This window comes from Aythya ferina (genome assembly GCF_964211825.1).
Source record: "Aythya ferina genome assembly, chromosome: 11".
Lineage (NCBI taxonomy): Eukaryota > Metazoa > Chordata > Aves > Anseriformes > Anatidae > Aythya > Aythya ferina.
This window is the reverse complement of record NC_140307.1, coordinates 6848373-6867916: the sequence shown is the minus strand read 5'-3', so window position 1 is coordinate 6867916 and position 19544 is coordinate 6848373. Positions and strand designations below refer to the sequence as shown.

Here is a 19544-nt window from a genome sequence, read left to right as displayed (position 1 = left end):
TGGGCTAGTGCATAAAGAGGAGAGGGGAAGGGTGCCGGAATAATACTCAGTCATGCTGGGATCCCCTCTACTTGCAGAAACACGCCTGCATGACAGCAGTAAAAATCAAAATAAAACAAATAAATAAGTAAAAAAGAAAAAACATGCAATGCAGAACTCTGCTAGAGCGGTAACGTTGAGGCAGCGGGCTGGGTTTTATTGCCGTGAGGAAATGACATGAGCTTCATCTCGCTCCCTCCTTGCCTGCTGTGCAGCCTCTCGCTCTCTCCCATCCCTCCTCTCCCTCCCCTTCGGCTCCGCAGCGGGGCTGGGGTGGGTGGCGCTGCGGGTGGGGCGAGCAGCCCCCCGTTTCCCTCCCCGCCTTGGGCTCCCCAGGCTGGGATCCCCCGGGCTGCATCATTGGCATGCAGCGCCCGGCAGGACTGCATCACTGCTAGAGGAGATGCCGGCTCGGAGCCTCCCGCAGCCGCACACCCCGCTGCGCCGCACAGCCAGCAGCACCGGACGCGATTCAGGGTGCCCAAGGTAAGAGCAAGGTGTTCCCTCTGTGCTCCATATATTAAAAAAAAAAGGGTGAGGAGAGGCTGATGGAAAGCTGGCAGCTCCTGGGGGCTCCGTGATGAGTGCCGGGGAGGTTAGTGTAAGAGGCAGGGAAATGCTCTGTCTAAAAATTAGTACGGAAGATGCCGTGAGAGGAAGGTGCTTAAGGATGTGGAGCCGGTGGCTGAGTTGGGATGAATCCACGGGAACTGTCGGGGACTGTGTCAGTGTAAGGGGATTGGAGGTGTCGGGGCGGCCAGGAGTGAAGCAGCCGTGCAAACTCGCCCCGTCACGCTGCCCAGCTGCCCGTGCCCTCCCCAGAAGGGGATGTGCTGCTGTCTTTTATACTCTTAACTTGGGCTCGGGTAATTTTTAAATGAGTGCTCAAGGTGTGTGTCCAGGTCGGGGTGGGCTGGGGTGGAAAAGGAGAAAGTGCATGGGGAAAGGGGTTGCTGTATCCATCCAGGAGCACTGTGCACCCATGTGGGTGTGGGTGTAGCACCCCAGGGTGGCTCTGCTCGCCCCGCTGCCCACCACACTGCCAGCACCCCTTTGGATTGTCCCCCATCATCATCCTCTCCAGACCCTGGGAGACCTTAATTGTAGCTAAAACTGAAAACTGCAGTTCGTCACCTCTGTTAGGAAGGATGAAATGAAGCCACAGAGAGAAAGCGATGGTTTGGGGTGCTGGTGGGGCTGGCGCCCTGACCAGTGACTGTGGCAGGACATGGATTCTCCGGTGGGAAGTTGCTGTGTGTGTGTGCATGTACCTCTCTGCTCCCCACAGCACATCCCGACCTACATCTCTGAGGGGACTGCTTCTTCTCTTAGAGAACAAATGTTGTACAAGGAAGATATTCATCTAGCTGCAGTAATATGATTCATAATGCCAGGATCCCATTAAAAATCACGGATAGGAACTGGATTCATAATAAGCTAATCGTAATGGATCACTTTGTCTCAGGAAAAGAAAAAAAAAAAAAAAAAAGAATAACAACTCAACAATTATAATGTACAGGTGAGGAGGATTGCAGTGCTCAGAGGAACCCTCACTGTGTTGAGATTGGGTGCTTTTAAGCACAGTGGTAGAGCTTAAAGGGCTTTCCTGCCATGGGAGGTCTGGGCAGAAATTACAGGCAGGAAGAGAGTAAGTCATGTGTCCGACCTGGCGTGAAAATTGCTGCTTCATGGCTCTTCTGGCTCCCTGATGTTATCCTTTGGGGGAAGAGAGAGGAAAGGGGCTAATGATCTGCCTTACTTAGGCAGATATATTATTTTATATATATACGTATATTGAATATCCAGTTATGCCTCACTGGCCATCCCAGGGTGAAGCACTGAGCCAGGACTCTGATCCTTCAGCAGAAGGAGGAAGGGAACCTCTCCCTTCCCTGCGGGAGAGCTGGGGGTTCAGGTCTGAACTGACACTGCTGGTTTTGCTGACATGATTTTGCAAAGTGTAATGCAAGAGCTGGAGAAACCCTACCAGAGCATCAAAGCAAGACAAAGAGAAAGCACCCCCCAGGACAGCCATCCTGGTCAGCTTGCCCAGCAGAGAGTGCTCTGCCCCATGAAGTAGCTCTGTTATTTGCAGCTTTTTGTGTTCCCTGCATGAAAATCCCTGGTACCCGACAACTGTTTATTGAGGGAGCTGAGCCGGAGGTGGAAGCCCAGCTTTTGTGCATCCTCCTGCCAGGTTTAGCCAGGCGGTACCCAAAAGACAGCCAGGCAGCCTAGCCCATGGAGATGATCTCTGTAAATCTGGCTGCTTGTCTGCAGGTAGGGTGAGGGCACCAACTTCTGGAAGTGCTGTTAAAGTGGACGTGGAAGGTCCTACATGTATGATGAGTATAAAAGCACGCAACCTAGTGTTTGGTACAGGGGGTACATGAGTTTAGATTCATAATAAGAATTGATTCAGTCTGTCCTTGTAAGGAAAAAGCCAGGGTGCAGAAGAAGGGGTTTTTCATTGCTCATAATAACTCCTGGGTTGGGAATGTTGCTTTTGGTGCAATAAGATGCAAAAAGCAGAGGGACCCCACTGACCTGCGGTGATGCTCTCCAGCCCGTGCAGCATGGCAAGGAGGTCAGGGTTTGGAGGAGCCCGCGCTTGGTGCAGCATGAGTCAGGCTCCCTGCCTCACCCACGCTGAGCGCCAGCTCCCAGCTTCACCATTCCCCTTTCCTGGCCCAGATACCAAATCCCAGGGCTAGGAACAGTCCTAGCCAAAGCCCACAGCCTGCTTCCAAAAGTCTCTTCCTTCACTGTCAGGTCAGCAAATTAATTTTCCAGCTCATGAGCTGAAAACTCATGAAATTGTTCTTGTCTGAAAAGATTATGGAATTACTCCGGTGCTAATGAATGTTTAACATCACAGCAACTGAAGGACCCATTAGGGCTTTGACAGCCAAATAAAGACACGGGAGGAAAAGAGAGCCTGTGGTGGCTGTGCCAGCCCTCACTTCATGTCTGGGGTGGATGGGAGGAGGAGGATGACTGGAGGTCTCGACTTCTCCCAGGTTTATCCAGGTTTTGCACTGCCCATCTACCCTCCCGTCATCCTCTGCAGTTTGGGACTGTGACACAGGTTCCCAAATACATAGGAAGAGCTGTGACCCCACCAAGAGAGCCTGGCAGTCATTAGGGAGAAAATATACAGCTGGGGATGGGTCTGCCCAGGCCCTGCTGCCTTTCCCAGAAGTTCATCCTCGCTCCTGCTCTTCTCGTGCTGTAACTCCCTGGGTTGCAGCCGCACGGGGACATCCCCTGGGGCGGGATGGGGAAGAGCGAAGGAGCTGCGACACAAAGCGAGGGCCGCTCTATATTTAGGTGAGGGCCCTGGACAGAAGGGCTAATCCTCTTTCCCTGAATTATCCAGCCTGGGGATTAGGCTGCGTTAAACCCCCCAGGCCTCCCCTGCTGGAAAGGGCAGTGGCAGGGAGGGAGGCGGAGGTGCGGGCAGGTTGCTGGTGACTCAGGGCGCTGCTGCCAGCCCTGCCGAGTGCTCCCAGAGGTCACCAGGGGCCCAGGCACAGAGTGACACCCGAGTGACGTGCGGCACAAAACGGAGCACAGAAAGGAACATTACAGCATCCTGATTAGGAAAGGACGCGGAGCTTTATAAATAATTGCAGAGACCAGGGAGTGCGGCAGCAGGTAGGAGGAGGAGCAAGGGACCCAAAGCAGTGGTTTCCCAAAGTGTAATCTCCTCCTTAGGCTTTTCCAAGCTGTTCCTTTAATCAGAAAAGGGATGCTTTGGGGATAACAGACAGTGCCCCTGAGAAGATGTTCCCAGCGTACCTGCTCGGGCTGGCTCTGGAGATGCAGTGCTGGGGACGCAAGTTCAGGTTCAGCTCTTCGGAGTGCGAATGAATCACTGTCAGCTCTCCATTAAAACATTGAAGGGAAGCCAATAACACAGCTCAGGGACAGTGAGTATGTGTGTGGGGAAAGGGATGTGAGGAAGGAGACAGCCTGGATTGCACCAACAACCAAAAAGGGGCATCTGCTTCTGAGGCAGGGACAGAGCTGGTGCCACTGCTGATCTGTGGCAGGGCGTGTGAGGGGCCCTTGCTTTTCCTCCCTTAATCTCCAGAAGCTGGAATCTATCTCAGAACAGTATGGTTTGTCTTCCTTTGCTCAGCTTTTCAGACCTTAACAAAGAAATCAGTTTTTTATCTTTGCATTTTACCATTCACTGGGGTTCCTGCCACCTTGTTGTGGAGTTACATCCCCACTGCTCACCCTCACGGTGCAGCTGCCACCCCCCAGACTCACCCTGCCCACCCTCGACTCAACTGCTGAAAAGTAGAGTTTGCTAGTGGGGAAGCCAAATACACCAACACACTTTATTTTTTCCCTGCATTTAAATCAGTTTATTCTATTTTCTGCTCTACAGCCTACATAACCTAAATCAGGATTTAGACCCTATTGTATTTTCCCTTACCCAGAACTGGGACAAATAGAAAGCCTCATTGTGCTGTTCGGCATTCCCACGTTTACCCTCACATCTAGAGGATGCCATTGAAATAACTTGGTGGCAGTTTGATTTGGAAGGGGAATAAAAGGCTGGGCTCCCAGCTCCCAGCCAGGAAGGGAAATACCTCAGCTGGCCCTGCAGCACCTGCTCTGCATTATTTCTGAGCATGAGGTTCGAGCTAGAAATCACCGGGGAAATCCTGGCTGGAAGAGAGAGAGGGAGCAAAAACAGGGAAGACCATGGGAAATCTTTGCCTTTAACGTGAGCTCAGTGCATTTCCTCCGTGTGCCGAGCATCCCCAATTTCCTGTTTAACTTGGAGTCCTCACATCTGTCACGTTAGCATCTCCCGCTGCCTGGTTCCCCCCAGCCACCCCCCTCCCATCTGCTCTCCCTCCTGCCTCCAGCTCCTGGCGCTTTGTGCCTGGGGTGTGCGTGCGTGCGCCGGGCTTTGCTGCTGCCCGATGGACTTTTCCCCTGCTTGCGCCTCAGTACCTGGATGATCGGCTCGGCTTGCAGAGCATTTACTTCTAATCTCCAGCTTGTGACATCCTAGCGGAAAGGGACGAGCCTTTCAGGAGCGGCTCCCCGGGTTGGAAAGAAGGGAAATGGATGGTGAATGGCTGCGATGAAATGTTTCCCAGCTCTGGTAAGGGATGCTTTTCTCTTGGTCCTTTTCTGGACAAGCAGTTGGGGTGTAAATGTAAGAAGGTTTAAGGGGGTGAAAAGCAAAGGGAGGGGAGCTGAAAAAGCCACAGGGAAGAAAAAAAAAAAAAAAAAAAAAAAACACAATGAAAGCCAGTTGGGCTTGCACTGAAGCTTTTCTAGGGGTCAGTGCTCATCAAAGCAATTTAATTACTGTTAGTGAGAGGATGGGAGCCGAGCGGATCAGACAATGTGTGTGCCGAGGCAATCAGAGCAGCTTTAACCCAGATAACGTTTCATTGCCCACTCTGTATCCTTTTTCCTATGGTATTTCCAGCTTGGTCTGGGGAATATTTGGAATGGATGGGCAGGTGCTGCTACCCAAATCCTGCTTTTTTAGGTCCTATGCTCTTTACTGCAGGACTTCTGCATGGTCATTCATGATTTCTAAGCTGGTGCATAAAGCTCGTCAACTTTTCTAGCTGATAAACTTTCTCTGGTGTGAGGTCTTGTTGTGTTTTTCCCCCTGAAAGCAGTCCCCAAGACATTGCAAATAGCTGTTATATAGAGAGGAACAAATAGAGGTGCTTGGAAGGAAGGGGGTCTAGCTGGACTACATAGACTGTGAGCTGTCGGATGTCCTGGGCATTGGCTTGCTCTGAACAAGAGGTCTGTGAGTCGATTTACCTCATGAGGCTCTCAAAATGGGTGTCCCGTGTCTAGGTCGACTGCTAGCAGAGCTCTTACACCAGGAATTTAGGGCCCTTGTTTAAAGAGGATCAGGGAGTAATAAAACTAAGAGCAGCCTTAGCAGCCTGGTGGCATTGAATCCACAGAGGTCTGTGGATAATGTTCCCGTTGGGAAAAAATAAAATTAAAAAAAAAAAAAAAAAAAAAAAAAAGAAAGAGGAAAAATACTAGAGTGACCTGTGCCTGTGTTCCACCCAAAACCTGCTGCTTCGATCCAGTAGTTGCTAAGATCATTTAGTGAGAAGAGGCTTTTGAAAACATTTGGTTTTGTGATACAAAAACAAATTCTTTCTGGGTTTATTTATGACAGGCAGAGTTAAAAAAACTACTCCTGGAGAAAATTTCAGGGGTGTTTGATTTATAAAAATGTTCCTCTCATGAAGCATTCATACAGAAACCTCCACCTGCACCAAATTCACCCATTTCCTACTCCTTGATGTCAGGTACCTCAACACTTGGAGTGGGGCACCCTGCTGCTTGTGCTCACTCTAGAGCATCCTTAGAGTTTCAGGCACCAGTTACATTAAATCTGAAGATAAGGATCCTCCTCTCTTAGACAGCAAATTTTGGCTTGTTTTGTTTTGTTCTGTTTTGTTTTATTTTCTTGTGGGCTTCAGGGTGACAATCTTCTGTACAAAATCTGTGCCTTGTGACCAGTGGGTGAAGTGAATACAGGAAAGTGGAGTGAGCTTTGTGTGTGTGTCTGAATCCCAGCACTGTGTAAGAGGGAAAGAGTGCAGGAATTGCCAGATGCGTATTCTTTGAGGTGTTTGATGATTTTATCAGTAGGAAAATCTTAGAGGACAGGTTTTGCTTCCTCTGACTGAAAAAAAAAAAAAAAAAAAGAAAAAAATGGTTTGTTTCAAATGATTAAAAATCCTTCATTCCCTGTTTGCAGGAAAATCACTTCTGAGCACCAGAAATGTCTATAATTTCTATATTTATTTATTTTTCTGGATGAACTAGGTTATAAAATCTGCAGGGAGGTTGATGCCAGAGTATCTCTGCTATCTGTCGTGTGTCTGTGTGCAGCTGACGTTTCTCCCACGTCCAACCTGAGGTGTTGGCCAGTGGTGACTGTGCTTTCCTGGTCCCTGCTGCGGTGCTGCTCAGAAGGGTTCATTTCCTCTGTGTAATTAATGTGCTCTGTGATATTTATAAAGAGAAAATCCTCATACCCATCTGTGGTAGTTTTGGTACACCTGCCAAGATGAAATTCTAGGGCCAAATTAATATTACAATCTGCTAGATGTGTAGATCTTTATAGCATCCCAAAGATATTTCCTGAGAAATGCTGATTTGATATTGAGAAGTAAAGGAAAGGTTCTGAAATCTTTGACTCTGGACTTCTGCTTGAATTTTAATCTTTTCAGATGGACTTTGGGTTGTAGAGGGGGGATTTCTCTTGTGAAAAATCCACTTGGTAAGGACAGGGAGTCATGTGAAATCCTAAACAAAAAATACTCTACATCATTCATGTAAGACCCGTAGCATCAGTGTCATTATCTTTTCAGGATGAGATAAGCAAGGAGATAGAAGATGAAACCTTTCCTTGCCTGGGAAAATTCCACAATATTTGATTCGAATTGGAATCCAGTCACCTCGTGCTCGTCTCTCCAGATTTTTCTTACCACATCTGTTAAATTATCACCAGCTATTTGTGTTTTAAACGAGGCCTTCCTCCCTCACAGCCCATCTGCTCAGCCTGTTTGTTCTTCCCGTGCAGTCACGACTTTGTCATCACGTTTCTGCCAGTCAACACACGCTGGTGTCTGGGGGGGGAAGGAAGATGAGGTACAGGGTGGCCTTGCAGGTTCCCTTGTCTGGAATGAACTAGAAAGGAGGATTGGGTCAGAAAAAGGTGAAAGGAATTGGAATTGGAATTGGAATTGGAATTGGAAACGAAATCGAAATGAAATTGAAATTGAAATTGAAATTGAAATTGAAATCGAAATTGAAGAGTATTTAGCCAGGGCAAGAAAGCTAGGAAGTTCATGCCACTTGAAGGACAACTCCAGAGAACTGGCCTCCTCCATGGGATGTTTGTCTCGTCCTTTATGGCACATGTTCAGGCTGCTGCAGATTTACCAGCACTGAGAGCTCTGATTACTGCAACTCACAGGTTCCTGACCTCCTGAGCTCACACCCTGCTCCCACGGGCATGTGTGATGCTCCTGGTGACTCCCTCTTCGGTAGCAGCCGGAGGAAAACCCCATAGGGGTGGTGACAGAGGCTTCTTTGAGGAATCCCAATTATGAAGCAGTGAGACAAAGCAGTGACAATCCTCAGACAAGCCTGGTGACATCTTGTTTTGGTGGCTGCCATTTCCTCTGAGGCCTGTTCTTAGGGGGATTAGCACAGCCAGAGTACGAGTTTAGAGGCAGGTTTATTCAGATGCCTCCACAATGATGACCATAAGATTGGCGAGGTTCGGGGGAATGGAAGTGCACAAAAATCCTTCTCCTGTTGTACTTGGCACAGAGGATCTATTGCACCAGACGCTAACACTAATGGGTAAAAGCTCCTTTAGATTTGCAAGCTATCCCTGGGTGGGTGGATTCCGATTTTAGTCCCAGGGCTGCAAATCCAGTAAAATAAGCAAAATTCTTCTGGGTTTCTGCCAGGAGCACAGATATATGGGCTATTATGAGGGATATGGCACCTCATAATATAATAAAATTGAAAAGCAACTATTCTGTTCTCCCTTTTTTGGAGCCAGGGCTCAGTCTGCCCTGATCGGTGGGAGGGAGGAAGAAGAGAGGGTGCTTTGTGCAGAGTTTGGGTACAGGACAGGTGTGGGCCTTTTCCAAAAACCTGCAACAACAGAGGGCTGGCTCAGAAAAGCTTTCAGCAGACATGAGTGAGGAAGTCTGACCCTAATTCCTCTCTACTTCCCCTGAAGCTTGGAGCAGGCACCAGCAAGACCAGCCCGTTGTCGGGGAGCTTTAAGGTGTCCTTCTGCACCCCCACCCCGCACGCATTCACAGTCCAAACTCACAGATATTTTAACAGGGCTGTCTCACTGCAGGGATCGAGCGTGCTTTAATTAAGAGCACTTGTGGAGGGGGTGTTAAATGATTTATATGCAGACACAGATTGAGAAATCCCAGTGGTTTCGTCTCCTGATGTGTAGCTGCAGTTGGCAGGTCAAGGTTTTCTGGTGTTCAGGAGCAGCTGAGGAGCTTTTCCACTTGTGATATGGGCCCAAAGTTGCTGGGTTTGGTGGAGGCTGAACCTCCCTCTGGCTGTGACCAGCACGGAAAGAACACACAGCCCATTTCCAGTGGGGTAAACGTGTGTGCTGTCACCACAGCCATTCATTAACCTTCTGGTGACTGTGGCTGCGCTCTGAGGTTGTGCCACCTTGGAAAAGCAAAGGTGCGTTCCTAGAGCTGGAGAACGGTGAATCAAAGTGGAGAATTTGCAATTAATCTTGCATTTATTATCATTAATTGAATGAGCTTGGGGCATTTTTTTTTTTTCTTTTAGATGAGGATAGTTAGGGTTGGCTATTAGTGTCTCTTTTATTATGCTAGCAGGATAGCTTTTACACTTAGGAGCTCAGACACTGCAAACCATCAGAGATGCTGCTTGTGCTGCAGTGCCCATGGTGCTGTGCAGCATGGACATCCCCAGCACCACATCTCCAGTGGGATGTGAAGGGAGAAACCAGAGCCTCGAGGAGCTGCCAGGGGGATGCAAGGGGCACAGCAGCTTGGGGAGGGTGTAGGACTCTGGTCCTCTGGTAGGAAATGTTTGTGCATTAGGAAAAGCCTAATGCATGCAACTCCTGCAAAGTCCTGCCCGCAGCCAAGATTTACACAGAGAGAAGTGGGCGAGAGCTCAAGCCCTGCTGACTTACGGCTACAGGGTGCTGAGCACAGCAGTTTCCCAGCCATCAGCAGGAAAGAAAGCAAGATTTACACCTGGGAGGCAGCTGAGAAACAGAGGAATGAGAAATAAGGTGCCTCAAAGCCATGCTGTTTGAAAGCTGAAGCAGTGGCCAGGGCTCCTATTTGACTTCCCACCACAACAAGCTTGCAAAAGAGGAGAGAGGCTCTTGGAGGACGACAGGCTTGCCCCTGGGCTGCTCCACGCAGGCAGATGGGGCTGGTACTCACTGTTTCAGGCCGTGCAGCTGATTAAATATTGAAAGGGTCTGCTTGTTGTTGCTTGAAAGCTTCTGTCTGGATGGCAGCGAAGTTAAGTGAGGACAAGTTTGCACTGGCGCAGTTTCTCTTTGCTTAAAGAGGGGGGGCCGTACACAGAGCAAAAATAGCTTTGTGGGTTTGAGCGGAAAGGTGCTGTTAGGACGTGGGTTTAGGTTACTCCTTTTTCTACTCCAAAGCAAGCTGTGGAAGGAGGGTAGAGCAGGACTAGAACAGGTAGGGAGGAGGGGGCAGTTTGAGTTATCAGAGGGACCCAGTGGCATCAGAGGCTGTTGTGGGTGCTCAAAGGGCGACGGGCACAAGCACCCAACATGGGTGATCACACAATTGCCTTGCTCCAGGCTGCAGCCAGGATCACGTCCAGACTTCCCTCGGAGAGGAGGTGATGGATGGAGGAACAGGCAGAGAAGAGGGAGGGAGAAGAGGTTTGTGGTGGGCTGTAGGATTAGGGGAAAGAAGGTTCGTTACTGCCTTGTGCCATAGGTAAATCTCAGAGACAGAGAAGAGCTGCTTTCAGGTGGAAGGAGGAAAAAAAAGACCATTTTCCTGTTCCCCAACCAGGCCTGCTGTTGCACTCCTATCTTCCAGAAGCATACAAAGGGGGTGCTATGGGCATCTTCCATGCTGCACATGGCTGGGAACCTCCTGAGGCCTGTGGCTTGGTGCCTTCCTTACAGAGCATGAAAGGGGCAGGCTTCCTTGGTGGCAGAGATTTCCCATCAATTTCTCCCATCAATGAGTGGCAGACATTTTCCAGAACCCCCCTAAGCTTTCAGATAAGCCCATGGAGCCACCCAGAGAGGCCCCAAAAGTGATGCCTATTTGTGCTTCCATTGAATTTCTACAGAGCTGTTCCTTTACTGCTTCCAGCTCCACTGAGGATGTGCTGTTTTCAGTCTCTCAGTAGGGTTTGTGCTGCAGGGAACATCCCAGCAAGGACAGCTGCAGGGCTTCACCAGGAGTTTAAGTCACTTTGAGCAATCAGAGAAGCCATTTGACCTGGAAAAGAAAGTTACCTTTGTTGTCTAAGTGCCCAACATAGCTGTTCATACCTTCTTACATATATAATCGGTGTCAAAAAATGGTTTCTTGTTGTTTGCACCTACAAACTCAGTCAAATCTGCCACAATTCAGCTAAGTACTGATAGATTTGGTTGTAGCATCCTTCTGATAAGGAGTTCAACAGAAATGCCTGTGAGCAAGCAGATGAGCAAAGCTTTGCTTTCTTGCATCCTAAGTGACACTGGACAGTGCTTACTTTAAGGTTTGCTAAACCCAACGAGGAACTTAGCAGCTATTTATTATTTTTTTTTTTCAGTGGTGAGGAAAAAGGGATCATATTTATTTTTCCTGTTCAGACTAAGGTGGCATGTCCACAGCAGAACTTGCTGATCACTATGCATCGCCATTATTCTTCAGAGCTAATTGAAAGTAATGCTGAAACTTGATTTCAAAAATTACGTTAACCAGTTCAGCTTGTGCTGGCCATTGATCAGTTCCTAAGCGGGTTTTAATGGCGTTACGTGATCACTGGTGATTGTACTTGATTAGAAGAACATAATCACAGAAGGGCTGATGGATGAATTCGCAGCTGATCAAATCTGGGTTCATCCACAGCCCCGAGGTTCTGATCCGTAACATAGCTGAAACTAAATTAAAAAACAGACTGGTGGTGTTATTAGAATGGGATGTTTGTTCGTAGTGGAAATGATCTGATAAAATTTTGGCATCTTTTTTGTTCTTTCTGAGTGTCTAGTGTAGCTGTTCAGTTTCAATCATTTTTTCCTAATTGTAATAAAAAAAATATCTTGGCACTCATTCCAGCTGGAAGACTTCCAAAACAAAATATTTCCTATTACCTTTATAAATCAAATACCTGAATCAGATTTTTTCCCTACTAGATGTAGATAAGGCATTTGATTAAAAACCATCCAGAATTTCCGTCTCCAAACAACGTACTGTCAAATACAGGACCTGATAATAATTTTTCCATTTCTGAGGAAGGGATTTAATTAACTGTTGTGGGACTTATTTTCTTGTTTGGTTTTCTTTTTTTGTTTGTTTGTGTCATTTTTTTTGTTTGTTTCTTTGTTTTTCTTATACCTGCTATGAAATAATGCTACAATTTTGGCAGACTTACAGCATGTGAGACCATGGAGATCCTCAAAAGCATGTGACACGTAGGGAAGAAAACACAGTCTGTTACATCCATCCTAGACAGGTTTTCCCACTCAACTGGGAAATAACACAGGGTCCATCAACCCCAAAAAGTTGCAGAGAAGCTCTCTAGGCTGACAGGTCAGCTCCTTAAAGATGTTTCACAGGGCCCTCAATCTCCTGTGCATCTCCCTTGCTTGGGATGGGAGGATTTTCCCGTTTTGATGCTCTGTGAAGGCATGGGATGGGGGCTCAGGAACCAAGCAAAACCTACGGCTCTTTCCAAAAGGAGCTCTTCAGCTCCAGCAGGTCAAGGGCAGCTTCTTGCTCTGCCAGCTGGTGGGTGCCTGCCCGTGGGGGTGCAGAGGAGAGTGGAGATGCTTCCCTGATTATCTCTGGCTGCTGAGTTAATTAGCAGCCCAATCTAGGATGCTGACAAAAAGCATTACTAATGTGAACATGAATACAGCTTGGAGCTGGGAGGGGTTGGGGTGATTTTGCCACCACCATTAGTGAACATCAGAGAACATTCAAGTTCTGTTTCAAAGCAAGCATTTGAGGAGGAGATGCCACAGCTGCTTCCCCTGTGAGATTCTAGGGGATTGCGTTGAAAGATTCAACCTATGTAAGATTTCAATGCAGACTCCCAACATGGCTTTATTTTGCGTCGGTCTAGTCCCATTTGCCCATGTCTGGACTGCCTTGTGCTTGCAGGGAGATCATCATTCAGGTTTCGTCTCCCCACCAAGGGGGTAACCTACTTGCTCCAAGCAAGGAGGATCAGTGTAAGCCTGAGAGGCTCCTGAGGTGCTTAGAAATAAATAATGTCATTGCAGAAGTAGAGGCTTGCTCTGACCAGCCATGCATGGTTAAAGCACATAAAGGCAGAGATCTCTCAGGATCCAGCTCATGTGCAAAGGACAGAAAGGATCCACCAAGCCTTTAGTGAACTCACAGGGAGCTTGCACCAACTCAGAGTATCCCAGTGAGTTTGCATGTCCCTGAGCTGGAAAAGAGCCATTAACAAATGTCCACAATGACAGCACCCTTTTAGCCATTGCCTTGTCTCCATGCCAGGATCAGTGGCATTTTTTTTCTGCCTGTTCCACGTAGACACATTTTCTTTGGAGGTGTTACAAAGGCTGTATGTAGTTTGGATCAGGGTATTGCATCTGCACCATGTCAATGCTCATCAGGTGCTCTTTCTAAAGGATGTTGGAGATAACAGTCTGCTGAGTGGGTGAAGGGAAAAAAGGAGAAGAGGCAAAACGGAGTTGCTTGTTCAGTTACAGCTTAGTTACTGGAAAGTTTTCTTTTCTCTTCTCTTTTATTCTCTTTTCTTCTCTTTTCTTTTCTTCCTTTCTCTTTCTCCCCAGCAGTTGCTGAGTCAAATGTGCATATCAAAGTTTACTGAACAAGCCCTTTCTGCATCCTTATGCAAAACATTTCTTGCTTGAAGATGGAGCCAATTATCATGCATGTATTTACCCAGTTCTAGGAGCCTGCCTGGCTCCTATCTATATTTCATGAGTCTCCACACTCCCTGAGGCTCTGCTCCGCCTGCAGTGAAGGGCTCCTCCGCCACAAAAGCAACGATGACTCAAGCAAAATGCACAGACAGATGAAGCTCCCTGGATTTACCTCCCCAGCAGCCTGGCCTTTATCCCCTTTAATGCTGGGTGGCATTTGGATGTTCTTTCAGAGCCTGCCAGCAGTCAAGCACATGCAATAGCCACCAACTGATCCTCAACTGACTTGACCGCTCCTTGTACCCCATGCATCCTGTCCTTCAGCCCAGGAATATTGCCATCAGGCTTTGTCTAAACTTCAGCCTCAGGCTGAATTTCAGGCTTCCACATCTGCTGCAAATGCCCCAGAACCTGGCCAAGTTAATTTCTGATTTGGTGCACCTGGGGATAGATGAGCAGGAATGCTCAGTCCCCTGGTTTACTCCCCAAGTAAACCTTCCCAGCTCTGTTTGAGAAATAGATTTTTTTTGTTGTTGTTTTGTTTTGTTTTTGACTCATTGACTGCTTTGGAACTTTCCTTTTAGTTCCCAGCTGAAATGCCTTCCTGGCCAGTTCACAATCTCCTTGTTCTTGCATTCACGTTGGATTAAGTAGCACTTTTTCCTTCGTTTTCTCTTCGACTGCTGTCAGTGCAGCTGGGTCCAGCTGGACACTACGGACAGTCCATTTACACCCCAGCAAGGCCAATCTGTTAGTGCAAACAAGAAGCTCTCCATCTTTGAAGGACAAGCTCCCTCTCTCTGCTCAAAGAATTTTCATCCAAACATTTTATTCTCAAAAGAAAAAAAAAGAGATCTATTCTGAACAAATTGGGAATATGCTTGAGAAGCAGATGTTCCCTTTTGCCCATTTTTCACTGAAAAAGACTGAAGTCACTGCAAAATTCTGTATCTCTGGGGAAAACCTGACAAATTCTGAAGAAAAATACTGACTGATATGAAGAAACACTTTTTTTTGCTTTTTTTTTCATAGAAAATTGGACAAATTTCTGGCCCCTTCTCCCACCTTTATCTCCCTGAATGAAACAGAGGCAAGCAAGGAGGAAAAAACACTTCAGACTCAATTTTTAATACTCAGGGTTATTCCAGTAGCTTCCAGTGGACTCCAGGTTTGCGGGGTTCTCTTAGTCACAATCATGTGGAAGAAACAAATGTCTGTTCTTGTCAGCAGAGCTGTATTTTTAGCAGGGGTTCAGAAAATAGAGATAATGTTGTATTTCTTTAAGTAGTGGGGGGGCTTTCCTGTGGTGCTCCCCTTTTTTATTATTTTGAATTTACTTTATGGTTAAAATACTGTGGGCCTTGACTGGTATTTGAACCCAACTGTGCCTATGCGATTTTTTTTTTTTTAATATTACTTTTATTGTGGAAAGAACAAATGACACATCAGAGGTAAATCTTCAGTCGTTTATGGTGCAGCGTGCTATTCTTCCAGTTGGGATCATGCCAGAGGAATAATCATGTTTATCTATGCGATGCATATCTCTGAGATCCACCGTTCCCATTGCTATGCAATCCAAACCCTGGTGATTTTACGACTGCTAATAAGCACTGTAATTAGGAACCTAATTAAATATCCTCTGATCTTACCCTTCGTAGAGTCGATCAGCTCAGGGGGTTGGTTTGGATTCTCCATTCCTCCCTTCACACAGGCTTACAGAGCAAGCAAAGCACGGCTGCTTTTTCACATCCTTTGAACTATATCAGATACTGCTCATCAGCAGCGCAGAGCTCAGGGACAAACAGACCAGCAGCACGAGCCAACGTGGCTGCTAAGTTCCTGAAAATTACATCAAATGTGTTAAGAAAAATCAGACAGGATGCCTGAGCTAGGAAGGAGCCAGGAAGGGCAGGGAAGCTTTGGCACCTTCCAGCAGAAAAAGTTAGCGGTGCCTCGACCATCTGCAGCAGCACAGCTGGCGATTTGTCAGGGCAGTGTCAGAACGACTCTGAAAAGCTCTATCCATGGCCAGGGGCAGGTGCTGAGGGTGCTGTGCAGAAGGATCAGCAGTTCTGCCTTCACTTGGCAACCAGGATTACTCTACCAGAAGAAATCAGCACGGTCCGTGAGCCAAGGGAGCTCTCTGCGTGATGTCAGGCTGCAGGGAAAGCCCTCGCTGCAGGGCATCGCTTCCCTCCTGCCATGCACATGGGATGAAGGGGCAGAAAGGGAAGCCAGGCAAAAATTCCCTGCCTGTCCTGTGGGCTGTGTCACCTCAGAGTGGTTTCAGGGTGAGGTGGGCACCCCAGATGAGCTGGGAAGAATCAGGCATCAGTTGGGAGGCTCACTGAGGCTCCCTGGGGATTACAGGGGGCAAGCACGAGGGATGACTTTGGGTTCACAAAGCCCTGATACATTTTGCAGACCACTGCTTGAGTGACACCCTTCGACTGATGCCCTCTGTCCGACCATGGTGGATTTCCCTCAGACTTTATAGCACTCAGACACAGCAGCAGTCTTTCTGGGAAAGAAATGTTTTCTCAGCTTCCAACAAGAGACTCCATTGTAAGAAGGCAGGTGGTTATTTCCCAGAGAAGATCCTGCTCATTTCACAGTCGAATTTCAAAGTATATCACTTGCAGACAGGAAATGTCTACAATCTTCTCGACCAAATTCCAGTACCCCAAATTCAGACACCATGCAGAGGTTGGTGACCAGAAACCTCCAGCAGAGCCTGGGTTTCCTGGATGTCCTCGATGGGGACAGCTGGGCAGGTGGCACTTCGGAAGCATGTAAAGCTGTCACCTGCACTTTGTAGAGGATGAACAATGGTTTTAGCCACTAACTTTTACAAGAAATTTGGCTTTATTCAAAACCAAAACACCATGATGGGCCAACTGCCTCACCTGGAGGATGATGGATTTGTTTTGGGGTATTCTGCAGGTGTAGTGTGGCTGACTTGTGTTTTCCTCACTAGCCCTAGGAAAAAAAATATTGCACCTGGGTCCTATGGGGCGGTGAACAGACTTGCACAGCAGTGAAAAGCGGTGAGCTGTGAACATCCAGCACATTGTGGTGAGGCAGAGCTGGGGCATGAGGCCCATGAGTGTCCCAGGTGAAAGGCTGGGCCCCAGCACTGCAGAGCGTGGGGTCTGGACAGGACCAGCCCTGGCAAGGCTGAATAGTAACCATCAGTACTATTTATCAGTACTATCTAGTAGCTTTGGAAGTCCCCACCATCCAAGACATCTCCAGCTCTCAGCTTCTCCACGGGGAACTGGTAAATATGTTATGTTTGGAAATAAAAGCTCCTTCCACAGACCAGTTTAAAAACCCATCTTAGCCCAATCACAACAAACCCATTTACTGTCAAATACAGGCAGTACTGGCCATCTTCCAGCAGCTTAAAACACAACAGACACTTCAGTGTCTTTTACTCACTGCCTTGTGCCCATCATGAGATCCATTTGTGGTTCTCACATGTGCAGGAATTGCAGAGACTCAGTGCTGCCCTTGTTCCATGCCCATTACCTGTTTTTTTCATATCTGCACCTTGCAGGAGAGAGGTAACAAGTGAATTTAGCACTCAGGCAAAGCAGCAACTTCACAGCCCTGAAACCCAACCTCCACCACAGCACAGGTATACCACTTTCCCCAGGCAACAACCTTTTGATGGCCCTTGTCCAGGTGAGATAGATAACCTGCCTCTGTTCTCAAGCAGCTCACAGCACACTTGGGAGGTAGAAAGCAATCAATCCCCTCCTCAGGATGGGAAACAGAGGCAGAGACAGGAGTCTCTCGACATCTTACAGAAATTCTGTTACACAGAAAGGACTTTATATGTAAAAAATCCCAAACTGATACGTTAATCATGGGTCCATATTCCTCTTCCTACCCTCACTACCTTCCAAGGATCTCTTGCCACCAGGAGGGGATGGGTCAGCTCTTGCCCCTTCTGCTCAGCATGTGGCCAGGGGACCTGCTGCAGGCTTGGCGTTCGGGTTTCATTGCCATTGCTGCTTCCTCCTGAGTAATCAGGGAAGTTTTGCAGCCACCACCATATCTTACGTTGGTCACTGAAGTGTCATCAGAGAGAAATCTTTTTCCCCAACCTGTCTGGGTGAGATGAAAGGCTTTGTATCCACCCACTGTCTGCAGGCCATTCCCTGGCTTCCCTTCAAGTCAGCCTGATGTTACACTTTGATAAATAACTTTTGATTATCATCTTCTTCTTGCCACTTCCTTCACCTGGGATATTCTACTCCTTTTTCCCCTGAAGAAGCACCATCTGCCTTGAAGTATTTGTTATCCCCTTGAAATTTGCCAGCGAATCCCCCCAGGCTCATCATCTGGAGGACACCTGCTCTCACACTCCATTGCTTGCCTGCTTTCTCTTTTATATCATCCAGGATTCCTGCTTCTAGCAAAAGTCTTGAATTTATTTTATCTTAGATTTACTCAAGAGTGTGACAGACTGTATTTCTCTCTTCCCTCGCAGGAGCAGAAGCCATTTGCTGTGATAGCACTATCTCCTGGTGTCGTTTCTGTGTGAATAGCCCCAATTTAGCTGGTCAAGGGAAGCCATTTCATAGCCTTCCTATTACTGCTGCCCAGGAATGATCACCCAGGGAGCTTTCTAGCCTGGGATCCCCTCTCTGACAATGAGCAGCAGCAAATATATCTAAAACCTCCTCAGTAGACAGCAGCAGAATAGCCAACACAACCGTGAAGTTTTCCTCTTGATGGTTGGCTTATATCTTGAAACACTTTTTTCTCCTGGTAGAAAAAGAGATTGTCCAGGCCAATGAAATTCATGTTCTCCCTTCCCTCAGACACATCCTGTCCTTGCTTTCAATGTAGTCAAGGCCTTTGCTTTTATGCTAACATGTAGATAGGGATTTCCTTGTGTGAGATTTCAATTTCTTGCCTTATGAATATCCTGAATTGTCTCCTATTCTGAATCAGCAGGTAAGTCCATCCCTTTTACTGTCTTAGGGCAAAGAGCCTGATTTTTTTCCCTCTTCCTCCATGCTGAAAGAAATACTTATGTCCCAGAGGAAGCTTGGAAACAGCACCTACACAGGGGATTAGAAAGGCAAGTACTGCATGGAGACCCCTCGCCAGGCTTGCTGCCTTGTCATGCCTTCCCTTCCACCCAGGTGGGGCCTTCAGCAGCCACTTGGCCACCAGTACCATCTGCCACCAGCTGACTTCACCAGTCTCGAGAAGGAGTCTTGCAGAAAAGCATCACCAGCTAGCTTGGGGTGGAAGTGTGGAGCAAAAATAGAGCTCTACACGGTGGTGCAGGACGTGATCTCTAAAGCTAGGTGGGGACAAGTAGTATCAGCAGTAGGAGTAAGTGTGACTAACACACTTCGGGCTGCACACTATGCCAAATTTAAGAGTTCCCCTCTGAGCACTGAGGAAAGCAGGAGCTAAAGGAAAGCCCACGCTCTTTGATCCTGCTCATATGCTCTTCAGAAGCCATGTGGCAGTGCACTGCTGTGGGAAGGGCTGGCAATAGTTGTACCCAAACCCTGGCAAGAAGTCCCTAGCATATCTTTCGGGCGTAGCTTTCCATGCTCTTTGGACCTGTTGTGCCTGGATTTGCAGCACACAGAGCGTGGCCATCTGTCCTAAATGTCAAGACCATCAAAATGGCAGAGCAACAAGCAGTCAACACGGCCCCAAGGATCCCAGTGAGGGATTCCCAAGACATTAAGCCATTCTTCCTCTAACCAAACCCTTCTGAGTCCTGACAAATGTCTGCCCAGACATATATTTTTTCAAACCTTTTCCTTACCATATTTTACAGAAAAATCGTGGGTAAAACATA

The 19544-nt window shown here is 47.6% G+C and overlaps 1 protein-coding gene across 2 annotated transcripts in view; it reads left to right on the top strand.

Annotated features, from left to right (window-relative positions):
* The first annotated feature begins 393 nt into the window (after positions 1-393).
* Positions 394-19544, top strand: part of SV2B (synaptic vesicle glycoprotein 2B) — a 59006-nt gene continuing 39855 nt past the window's right edge. Inside the window, exon 1 of one of the 2 annotated variants that reach the window (XM_084532648.1) lies at positions 394-525. The gene's annotated coding sequence lies outside the window, so the exon portion shown is untranslated. Of the gene's footprint in view, positions 526-4900; positions 5168-19544 lie in introns of those variants that run through there. The other variant, XM_084532649.1, reaches the window with a different exon arrangement.